The sequence below is a fragment of the Arachis hypogaea genome, chromosome 19 (genome assembly GCF_003086295.3).
Source record: "Arachis hypogaea cultivar Tifrunner chromosome 19, arahy.Tifrunner.gnm2.J5K5, whole genome shotgun sequence".
Classification (NCBI taxonomy): Eukaryota; Viridiplantae; Streptophyta; class Magnoliopsida; order Fabales; family Fabaceae; genus Arachis; species Arachis hypogaea.
Window position 1 is genome coordinate 109,626,576 of NC_092054.1, and position 12,650 is coordinate 109,639,225.

General features: G+C 34.7%; 1 non-coding gene across 1 annotated transcript; it reads right to left on the reverse strand.

Annotated features, from left to right (window-relative positions):
- Positions 1-12,312: 12,312 nt before the first annotated feature.
- On the reverse strand, positions 12,313-12,420 carry LOC112781460 (small nucleolar RNA R71). Its single transcript, XR_003192236.1, has one exon. It is a non-coding gene; the product is annotated as a small nucleolar RNA R71 (small nucleolar RNA).
- Between the last annotated feature and the right edge of the window lie 230 nt (positions 12,421-12,650).

A 12,650-nucleotide genomic window follows, 5' to 3' on the forward strand; every position in this document is an offset into this window, starting at 1 on the left:
TTTACAAGCATTAACCAATACAATTCCTATCCCTCTTACATAATGTATAAAGATAAAGGTGAGGGAACAATATATAATGACTAAAGCAATACAAAACATCACGACAACAACTAGATAAACTCTTCGTGACTTCTGCGTCCATATCCTGAAAGGGGAAATTGTAGGGGGGTGAGAACATCATCCTCGAAAGGGTTCCCACCATAGGGTTGCAGAATTACTATAATAGGATACGAGAGATAAAATCGTTACAGTGATTCATAACCGCCTTATGTATCTTTTCAAAAATAACGGTTTATGATAAAATAGAAATCTGAAATCTTTTCTGAAAGAGGAACGGTTCAATTCTTGAAAACTCAAAAGCCTTTCAAAAGGTTTATCTAAACTGAACCAAATAGCCTTTCATACTTTTCCAAACCAGAAACACCAACCAACATGGCCTTCAGCCCAAATCATGATCAACCATGGCCCCAGACCCAAACAGTCCAACCAACAACCAATCAGCACGGTCCAACAGAATCCCAGTAACAAACACAAATAGGAAAGTTCAAACACAAACAAACAGTTACTACAAGTAGAACAATTAGTAGATAATCACAAATAATCACAAAGGCAAACCAAGTACAATATGCACACCCAAACAATGTCACATAGATGCATATGATACATGCCTGTCCCTCTGTCGTGCATCCCCAACTCGAGTTATTTCTCGATCATCATCATGATCATAATCATAATCCATATTCAACACCATCTCTGGTGTATATTCACCGGAGTGAGCTCATCCGGGACCTTCACATTGCCCAGCCACACTTACGACATAGGGCCAGCAGAGTATCGAGTCTCAACCTAGAACACGTGGTGGCTAGCCACTGCTTCCACCCAAGGAAACTCGTATCTCCGATAAGTGGAAGTGCAAAAATCTCAATATCAATATCTCAGCATATATGTATTTATTCTCAGCCATAAATCAACATTCATCTCAGCCATCCGGCTTAAATTCATGACTTATAGTCAACCATCTGTCTAATAGTTCAATCCTGAACCAGCCAAAATTCATAATCACACACAGCCATTCTGGCTCATAACAAAACAGAACTTCCACCATCCAACATCATCAAATTCATAAAATCATTATTCAAAGCCATAAATCACTTTTTCTCAATTTAATTTACTCTGAAATCAAATTTCATCTCTTTTCAGCATCGGCTTTAAAGATCTCATTTCTCAAATCATCTCACACTCATAAGCCACTTTTACTCAAAGTAAGTTCCCTTTTTAAAACAAAGCCACCCTCGGCATTCTTTTTCCAAAACTTCCAAAACCATGGCAAGTTAAGGATTTATTTAGAAATATTCAAAATCATCTATCCAACAACGGGATTTTGTAACAAAAGTTCCTCGGCAGAGTCTCAAATCTTTAGGGGAGAATAACATAACTCATTTTCTCAAATTCACTTAAAATTATTAAAACCTTGGCTTCCTGATTTGAGTAATAAAATAGGATCTAAGCCAAATCGAGTCATGTAATCAATTACTCCTTTCAAAGCCGTTTTCTTTACTTAAACAAAAACCAACTTCAACCCCATGAGAAATTCTAAAGCGTTTCAAACTGCTAAAAAATTGTCATAGTCTTGCAAAAATTCAGAAACTTGTCAATAGACGCTCAGGTTCTTTCAAAGTCACTAAAACTTCTCTAATTGAAACCCTCAAGTCAAATTCAAAGGCATAAACCCTTTTCACATTTAAAACAGCCTTAAAGCATAAGTTTCATCTAAATAACTTGTTCACAAGGGAAATATAATACTTTTCTTAAGAAACAAGACTAAATCACAATTTCCTTTTTAATAATTTATTTCAAAAGCATAAGTCATCCCTTTCTTAATAATTCAGATAAAATAGTAGAAATCTTTAACTTATAAGTTTCCGTATAACGTTTCAGTAAAGTTCTGGATTCTACCAGAATTTTGGCAGCACCTATCCTAAAACTTGGACTCTACCACCCTTTTCGGGTCCCATCCAAACCAATCCACAATCTTTATCAACAGTTCAAAACCCAAAATCAGTCCAAAAATAACTGAATCCAACATTCAACTCATTTTCATATTTCAAGGAACCCATTTCAAAATCAAATCATTATCAACCGATTAACTCATTTCCAAACTTTAAGGAAACCGTTCAGCAACAATTCGTTTATCAAAACCGAATCAATTAAAGCAACCCATGCTAAACCCAAAAGTGTATTCTATTTTTCACATTTTCAAGAAAATCGACTCAACTTAAATGAATTCCCAACGGATTAAACTCGATCTCAAATCTTTAAAAGAATCAACTTCAAAAATATTCTATTTCACAAAGCCGCACAACAATCCATTCAAACAACATTCATAGTCATTCAAGTCAACTAAACAATACATAAGACTGATACAATCACCAAATATACCATGTCTCACATCAGTATCCATATGTAATAATTCCAATATATGAAACATAGTTTTCGAAAAATAGCCCCTACCTCAAAACGCAAAACGATAGTCCAAACGCCTCTTAAAATTCTTTTCGTCTCAACCCGAAATCACCAGCAAATCAAGACCTCGGCTCTGCTTGCTCCCTCAAAACAGGAGCAGCTTCAAACCACAACTCCAGTTACTTTTGCAATAGCATATGAAACCTTAAATTGCAACATGCGGCCCGATAACTAAATCCTAAACATTAACAACGCGAAAACCTTAATAATACATAACTGAAAACCAACGCGAGGATTCCGAGATAGAGGTACTTACTGTGATGACAAAACGAAACAACCGAAATTCCGAATTGACCCGGCAGCAATTGTGGCATCAGTTCTCTCGGAGCAAGAACAACAACGACCTCAGCATCAATTATGCCTTTTTTGAATGATAACCCAGCAGACTAGAACAGAAATCCATAGTCCTATAATTAGGCCAGGAAGAAAATAGAGGAACAAAACTGAAACTAGAGCAGGGTTTAAAGCGTTACTGTTCCAAGAATGGAGTTTGGGAACGCATGGGAGCTGCCGTCGGGTGATATAAATGGTGCTCCCCTTCAGGCTGATGGTGATTGAACTGTGACGGCAAGCTCCCTCCGACGGGGGAGGCGACGGCGGTGCACGGCGCTGGCGGTGACAACTCCAGCGCAATAGCGAGGATGGAGCTTCTTCTCGGTCAGTGGCTCGCAGCTCACAGTGACGCGCGAAACTCCTCTTGCGGTGGTAACTGCTCCACTCTCCTCTGTGGCGGCGCTGAAGATCAAAGACGGCGACGTGAGCTCAAGCCCCACGGACAGGATGGTGGTGATGGCAGCTCTACCCTCTCACCTCCATCGCGTCTCACTCTCGACACCTCTCCCTCACCCCTGTTCGACCGGCACCAGGGCGGACTACACGGAACAGCGGCGACGAGAGTGCAGGGCGCGGCGACTCCGGCAGTCACGGCGGCAGCGAAACAGCAGCTCTTCGTTCTCTTTATTTCTCTGCTTCCCGTGTTTTCTCCTTTTCCCTTTCTATTTCTTGCTTTCATTTCAAGAAGAAGGGAAACCTGTGCGTGCTACTACTGCTGGGTGAGGGAAACATTCTGGGTACTGCACGTTTGTTGGGAAGGAGAGGCTGCAGATGCTGGGTTGTGGGGGAAAAACGGGCCGGGTTGGGGTTTTCAGGGTTAGGTTTCATTTTCAAAAATTAGGGTTAGGGGTATTTTGGTAAATTCAAATAAAATTGGGACTAATATAGTAATTTAAACCCAAATTAAACCCAACACTAATTGTATATAGAAAAATACTATTTGCTCATTAATTTTACAAATTATTTTCAATAAAATGTCCAAATCAAATAATTAGAAATAATATAATTAAATTCTTTATTTTTCCAAAACAGTAGTATCAATATTTTAAAATATTAATTATTTGGTTTAAATCATATAAAAATCCTTATTGTTTCACAACTACCAACTTTATAATTTGAATACAAAATATAATTCAATAATTGTAAAATTGAATAATAATCTTAATTTATTTCAAATTTGATTAATCGAAACTTGCTTTAATTTTCTTTAATAAAAAAATTCCGAAATTAAAGCTACAGCTGAATTTGAAATTAGCTCATGATAACCCTTTTTCAAAAGTTCTGGGTCTTACATTAAACATACATGCATTCAATATATTAGAATAGTAAGTCAATTTTAGCAAATAAAAACTCTCTTGATAAGGGAACTAAGATGATATTTAAATATGATAGTATAAATAAAATATTATTTCAACTACACTAGGTTTTATGTGTTGATTACAACTTTTTTTAAGACCATAAATTTGTTTCTTTCAATGAATTGAAAATCCAATTTTGGTAAAAAAATATTTATATGCATTTTTTGTTTATATTTTTAGAAAAAAGAAAAAAAAAAACAAAAAACAAAAGCAACCTTAATTTTGGAAAATTTTGTTGATCTTTATTGTTATACACTCGTCTTCATTTAAATTTTAAAACTATACCGCCCCGAGTCTATTACTAATTTAAAAGTAACTAGAATTTTAACTTGTGCCACCCATTATTGTCAATTTCAAACACCAAAAATTAAAGGGTAATAATATAAATAGGATATGTCGAAAATCAACCCAATTATTTTGTGTGTTTTAAATGTGCTACTTTTTATGAACTATTAGATTTTATTAAATAAAAATTAAAGGATGTTATGAAAAAGGACTACTGATAGACTTTATAAATATAGAATATATTAGTATATACATACATAAATACATTTTAATATAGAATATTTTAAAAATGACAAGTATAATCTTTTTCTTTAAAATAAATATAAAATGTATAAATACATACAAAAATATTTTTTATTTATTAAGATTAATTATTATACTGTACTATTTTTAATTACATGATATAAAAAATTAAATTATTTTATATTACCTAAAAATAATTAAATTATTTTATATTATTTAAAAATAATTAGATTATTCACTAAAAACGATTTATTAATAGTTAATTTTATTAAAAATATATTATTATATAACACAATTTTTTATTCAAATATTTGTAAACATATATTTTATTCAAAATAGTATATATAATATTATTTTAACAAAACTAATTATTATATAATATTTGAAAAAACGTGTAATGTAACACCCTCATTATCAGAAACTCACGCTTCCGACTGCGCCACTCTGATAGCTTGGATATTATGATGACTCTAAAAATATTTAATACTAAAATAGGAGTCTGTTTAAAACTTAAACCATAATTTTTTGAAAACTTACCTCCATACATTACAAATTATAATACTCACAAAGAATACATATATATACATATTATTAATTTCACAAGCATTACATAATCAGAATCCTATGCCTCTGATGAAAACTTGTAAAGATAAAGGTGAGGGAAAAAAGTAACTAATACAACACAAATATCATTTAAAACAGAAATGGAAATAAATAAGCTCTTTTGAACTTCGTCGCCCGTAACCTGAAAAAGAAAAGACCTGTAGGGGAGTGAGAACATTGTTCTCGCAGGTTCTCAGTAGGGAAGGAAATACAATCAAAGCAAAGAAATACTTGCAAATACAATTAATTTCGTTATAAAAGCAGTTTATCCATGAAATTACCTTTTGGGAAAAGCTTTGTACAAAAACATAATTTGAAAAATTGTAAAGGAATTCCTTTAGTTTACAAATCAGTAAGGTGAATAGTTTAAAGAAATAAAAAGGATCAAAGTCGTGCTGATAAACCCCATTTTTAGGGTTTATCTTGTGCTTAATTTAGTAGATTTTATCCATTATTCTCACACTTATGCATATAAATTGCATGTTTTACATTTTCCTTCCTAATTTTGTACTATGGTTGAAAACATGCTTCTTTGGCCTTTAATTTGCTAATTTTAATCCCCTCTTATTACCATTCGAAGCCGTTATATGTTTCCTGAGTGTTTTCAGGGTTTATAGGGCGGGAATGGCTTAGAGGATGGAAAGGAAGCATGCAAAAGTGGAAGGAACGCAAGAAAATGATGTTTTGAGAAGCAGGCAGCGACGCGTACGCGTGAGTCACGCGTACACGTGACCAGGATTTTGCCAAGCGACGCGTACGCGTGAGTGACGCGTACGCGTGACAGAGCGTCACGTGCTGCATTACACAGAAGACGCTGGGGGCGATTTCTGGGCTCCTTTTGGCCCAATTCCAAGCCCGAAAACACTGCTTAGAGGTTATAGAGTGGAGCTGGATGGGGGATCATTCATTCACATCTCATTATTCACACATTAGCTTTTAGATGTAGTTTTCTAGAGAGAGAGGCTTTCTCCTCTCTCTAGGTTTTAGGTTTTAGTTCTATTTCTTCTTCAATTAAGATTTTTCATCTTGTTTTAATTTAGTTTCTCTTCTACTTTTATTTGTTCTAGCATTCTAGTTTATTTATTTTCCTTGTTGATGACTTTATGTTGCCAATTTAGTTTATGAATTCTCATGTTAGATTTGATTTCCCTTTTAATGCAATTTGAGGTATTTCATGTTTATTGCTTCTTCTATTATTTGTTATCATTGATTTTGCAATTGTTGGTTTTAGATTTTATATTCTCTTATTGCTTTTCTATGCTTTTATTTTGCGCCCACCAAGTGTTTGATAAAATACTTGGTTGGACTTTAAATTAGCTTTTTATATTCTTAGCTTAGATTGAGTAATTAGAGATTCTTGAATTGCCAAAGTCTCTTGTTGGTTGGTGATTGAGACTTGCTAGTTGGCTTGAACTTCACTAACTCTAGTCTTTGATTAGGACTTGTGAAGTCAAGTTGATTATTGCTCACTTGACTTTCCTTCATTATTAGAGGTTAACTAAGTGAGAGCAAAAGGCAATTACCATCACAAGTTACTATGATAATGGGGATAAGAATTCCAATTATCAATCCTTGCTAGGACTTTTCTTAAACTTTAGTTTACTTCCTTGTTATTTACATTTCTTGTTCCTTATTTCAAAACCCAAAAAGATACTTTTCCATAACCAGTTATAAGCATACTTCCCTGCAGTTCCTTGAGAGACGACCCGAGGTTTAAATACTTCGGTTGATTTTCATTGGATTTTCTTAAGTGACAAACAATTTAAATTTGATTGAGGTTTAATTGTCGGTTTAGATCTATACTTACAACGAGATTATTTTTGTGAAATTCTTTATCGACGATTTTTTCACCCATCAGTTTTTGGCGCCGTTGCCGGGGAATTGTAAACGTGTGCCTTATTATTGGTTATTGTGAATATTGTGAATAATTTTGCTTTTTTATTTCTTTGTTAGTTGTTTCTAGTTTTAGGAGTTTAGTTTCATTATTCCTTATTAGTTTTTGTTTTTATTTTCTCTCGATACTATGAATTCTCACCCCTTTGGCTATGAGTTTGGTTACAATCATGTTGTAGGAAGAGGAGATTACAATGAAAGCTTGCATCAAGGATGGGATAGTCAAAGATGGGAGGAGCCACAAGGATTTGATCAACCCTCTTGGCAACAACCTCCACCAACATATTATGAGCAAGAACCATTCCAAGGTGCATATCAATCCAATAACTATGGTGAACCCCCTTGTAGTTACCAACAAATCCCACCATATGCCTGTGAATCCCCTCTTCAACATAGCTTTGAACCACCGTACCCACAAGCCCCCTACTACCAAACAACCTCATATGATCCTAACCCATATCCACCATACCAACTACCCTATGAGCCATATGAACCATACATAGAACCACCCCAATTCTAACCCAATTACTTCCAAGAACCACCACCTCCAATGTATGCGAATTTTCAACCACAAGAGCCATATGATTCTAATTATGTTATCCAAGCAGAACAAGAGTCAAGGGATCATCTCAAGGAAACACCGGATCAACTTCAAGCAACCATTCATCAAATAGAACGAGCGGAAAGCCAAAAAGTACACGAAACTCTCATGGCTAACATATCTTAACTTGAGAACAAAGGATTAAAGTGTGATGTGTAACAAGTGGAAAAGATGGAGAGTGTTGAACCGCCATATCCTTATCATGATGAACCACCCTCCTATCATGAACTTTTTCTCCCAAGTAATGAACCCTCATATCCACCCCAATCTTCAATGGATGACACTCTAAGTATTCTTCTTCAAGAGCAAAGAGAGATGCAAAGGACGATACAAGAGTTCATAGCTACCTTGACTGAGGTAGTAGATAATTTAGCTTCTCTGCACGTCAGCACTCAAAGCACTCCCATGGCTACTGATGAGCGGATAATTTATACGCTTTTTGGCATTGTTTTTAGTATGTTTTTAGTAGAATCTGGTTACTTTTAGGGATGTTTTCATTAGTTTTTATATTAAATTCACATTTCTGGACTTTACTATGAGTTTGTATGTTTTTCTATGATTTCAGGTATTTTCTGGCTGAAATTGAGGGACTTGAGCAAAAATCAGATTCAGAGGTTGAAGAAGGACTGCTGATGCTGTTGGATTCTAACCTCCCTGCACTCAAAGTGCATTTTCTGGAGCTACAGAACTCAAAATGGCGCGCTTTCAATTGCGTTGGAAAGTATACATCCAGGGCTTTCCAGCAATGTATAATAGTCCATACTTTGAACGAGTTTAGATGACGTAAAAGGGCATTGAATGCCAGTTCTATGCTGCTGTCTGGAGTTAAACGCCAGAAATAAGTCACAAACCAGAGTTGAACGCCAAAAATACATTACAACCTGGCGTTCAACTCCAGAAAGAGCCTCTACACGTGTAACATTCAAGCTCAGCCCAAGCACACACCAAGTGGGCCCCGGAAGTGGATTTATGCATCAATTACTTACTTCTGTAAACCCTAGTAGCTAGTTTATTATAAATAGGACTTTTTACTATTGTATTAGATATCTTTGATCAGTTGTATGCTATCTTAGATCATGTTTTGGGGGCTGGCCATTCGGCCATGCCTGGACCTTTCACTTATGTATTTTCAACGGTAGAGTTTCTACACTCCATAGATTAAGGTGTGGAGCTCTGCTGTTCCTCAAAGATTAATACAAAGTACTACTGTTTTCTATTCAATTCAACTTATTCCGCTTCTAAGATAGTCATTCGCACTTCAACCTGAATGTGATGAACGTGACAATCATCATCATTTCCCATGAACGCGTGCCTAACAACCACTTCCGTTCTACCTTCGATTGAATGAGTATCTCTTAGATCTCTTAATCAGAATCTTCGTGGTGTAAGCTAAATTGATGGCGGCATTCATGAGAATCCGGAAGGTCTAAACCTTGTCTGTGGTATTCTGAGTAGGATTCTGGGATTGAATGACTGTGACGAGCTTCAAACTCGCGAGTGCTGGGCATAGTGACAGACGCAAAAGGAGGGTGAATCCTATTCCAGCATGATCGGGAACCTCAGATGATTAGCCGTGCTGTGACAGAGCATTTGGACCATTTTCACAAGAGGAGGGGATGTAACCATTGACAATGGTGATACCCTTGCATAAAGCCAGCCATGGAAAAGAGTAAGACTGATTGGATGAAGACAGTGGGAAAGCAGAGATTCAGAGGAACAAAAGCATCTCTACACGCTTATCTGAAATTCTCACCAATGAATTACATAAGTGTTTCTATCCCTATTTTCTGTTTAATTAGTATTATTTTCGAAAACTCCATAATCAATTATTATCCGCCTGACTGAGATTTACAAGGTGACCATAGCTTGCTTCATACCAACAATCTCCGTGGGATCGACCCTTGCTCATGTAAGGTTTATTACTTGGACGACCCAGTGCACTTGCTGGTTAGTTGTATCGAAGTTGTGACAAATTACGAATTGAGATTAGAGCACCAAGTTTTTGGAGCCATTACCAGAGATCACAATTTCGTGCACCAAGTTTTTGGCGCCGTTGCCGGGGATTGTTCGAGTGTGGACAACTGACGGTTCATCTTGTTGCTCCGATTGGGTAACTTTCTTTTCGTTTTCTTTTCAAAAAGTTTTCAAAAATTTTTCAAAAAAATCTTTCAAAAATTTCTCCTTTGTTTTCGAAAAAAAAAATTTTAAAATAAAAATGATTTCAAAAAAATATATATATTTTTCTTTAGAATTTTTAAGAATGAATTCTAGTGTTTCATGAAGCATGTTGAAGCCTGGCTAGCTGTAAAGCCATGTCTAAATTCTTTTGGATAGGGGCTTCCAGCCATCAGCATAGAGGCAAGTTAATTTGATAAGTAATGAGCAGTATATTCTGAGTTACATACTAAAGCTTGGCTGGCTATTAAGCCATGCCTGACCCTTTGATTGGAGCTTTAGACTAAAGAGCATAAGATTCCTGGAATTCATATTAAAAATTTTGGAATCCTTATTTTTCTTTTTCACAAATAATTTTTGAAAAATACAAAAAAAAAAATTAATAAAATCATAAAAATCAAAAAAAATATTTTTGTGTTTCTTGTTTGAGTCATGTGTCATGTTATAAGTTTGGTGTCAATTGCATACTCATCTTGCATTTTTCGAAAATTGCATCCATGCATTGCATTCATCATGATCTTCAAGTTGTTCTTGATAAACCTTCTTGATTGATCTTCATATTACATTGTTTTTGTGTTGTATGGTGTTTTTCATATGCATTCTTGAATTCTTAATGCCTAAGCATGAAAGATTTCTAAGTTTGGTGTCTTGCATGTTTTCTTTGCATTAAAAATTTTTCAAAAACATGTTCTTGACGTTCATCTTCACATTCAAAGTATTCTTGGTGTTCATCTTGACATTCATAGTGTTCTTGCATTCATCACATACTTTGATCCAAAATTTTCATGCATTGAGTCTTTTTCATGTTTTTCCCTCTCATCATAAAAAAATTCAAAAATCAAAAAAACATCTTTCCCTTTTTCCCTCTTAAAATTTCGAAAATTAGATTTGACTTTTTTTAAAATTTTTTTTTAAAATCTGGTTGTTTTTATGAGTCAAATCAAATTTTCAATTTAAAAATCTTATCTTTTTCAAAATCTGTTTCAAAAATAAAATCTTTTTCATTTTTCTTAGTTATTTTCGAAAATTATAAAAATATTTTTCAAAAATCTTTTTCTTATTTTTATATCAAATTTTCGAAAATAACATCATCAATTAATGTTTTGATTCAAAAATTTCAAGTTTGTTACTTACTTGTTAAGAAAGATTCAAACTTTAAGTTCTAGAATCATATCTTGTGATTTCTTGTGAATCAAGTCATTAATTGTGATTTTAAAAATCAAATCTTTTTCAAAACTAATTTCAATCATATCTTTTCAAAAATATCTTCTTATCTTATCTTTTTCAAAATTTGATTTTAAAATATCTTTTCTAACTTCTTATCTTCTTATCTTTTCAAAATTGATTTTCAAATTTGTTTCAACTAACTAACTAACTTTTTGTTTGTTTCTTATCTTTTTCAAAACTACCTAACTAACTCTCTCTCTCTAATTTTCGAAAATATCTTCTCTCTTTTTCAAAAATTCTTTTTAATTAACTAATTATTTTAATTTTTTATTTTAATTTTCAAAAATTACTAACCTTTTTCAAAAACTATTTTCAAAAATCACTAACTCTTTTTCAAAAATTATTTTCGAAAATTCTCCTTCTCTCTCATCTCCTTCTATTCATTCATTCATCTACTAACACTTCATCTCATCCAAATTCGAACCCCCTCTTCCATCTGTGTTCAAATTTTTTCTTTTCTTCTACTCACACAGGGACCTCTATACTGTGATAAAAAGGACCCCTATTATTATTATTTTTCTGTTCTCTCTTTTTCATATGAACAGGAGCAAAGACAAGAACATTCTTGTTGAAGCAGATCCAGAACCTGAAAGGACTCTGAAGAGGAAACTAAGAGAAGCTAAAATACAACAATCCAGAGATAACCTTTCAGAAATTTTCGAACAAGAAGAGGAGATGGCAGCCAAAAATAATAATAATGCAAGGAGGATGCTTGGTGACTTTACTGCACCTAATTCCAATTTACATGGAAGAAGAATCTCCATTCCTGCCATTGGAGCAAACAACTTTGAGCTGAAACCTCAGCTAGTTTCTCTGATGCAACAGAACTGCAAGTTTCATGGACTTCCATCTGAAGATGCTTTTCAGTTCTTAACTGAATTTTTGCAGATATGTGATACTGTTAAGACTAATGGAGTAGATCCTGAAGTCTACAGGCTCATGCTTTTCCCTTTTGCTGTAAGAGACAGAGCTAGAGTGTGGTTGGACTCTCAATCCAAAGACAGCCTGAACTCTTGGGATAAGCTGGTCACGGCTTTCTTAGCCAAGTTCTTTCCTCCTCAAAAGCTGAGCAAGCTTAGAGTGGATGTTCAAACCTTCAGACAGAAAGAAGGTGAATCCCTCTATGAAGCTTGGGAAAGATACAAGCAGCTGACCAAAAAGTGTCCTTCTGACATGCTTTCAGAATGGACCATCCTGGATATATTCTATGATGGTTTATCTGAGCTATCAAAGATGTCATTGGATACTTCTGCAGGTAGATCCATTCACCTAAAGAAAACGCCTGCAGAAGCTCAAGAACTCATTGACATGGTTGCTAATAACTAGTTCATGTACACTTCTGAGAGGAATCCTGTGAATAATGGGACGCCTATGAAGAAGGGAGTTCTTGAAATTGATACTCTGAATGC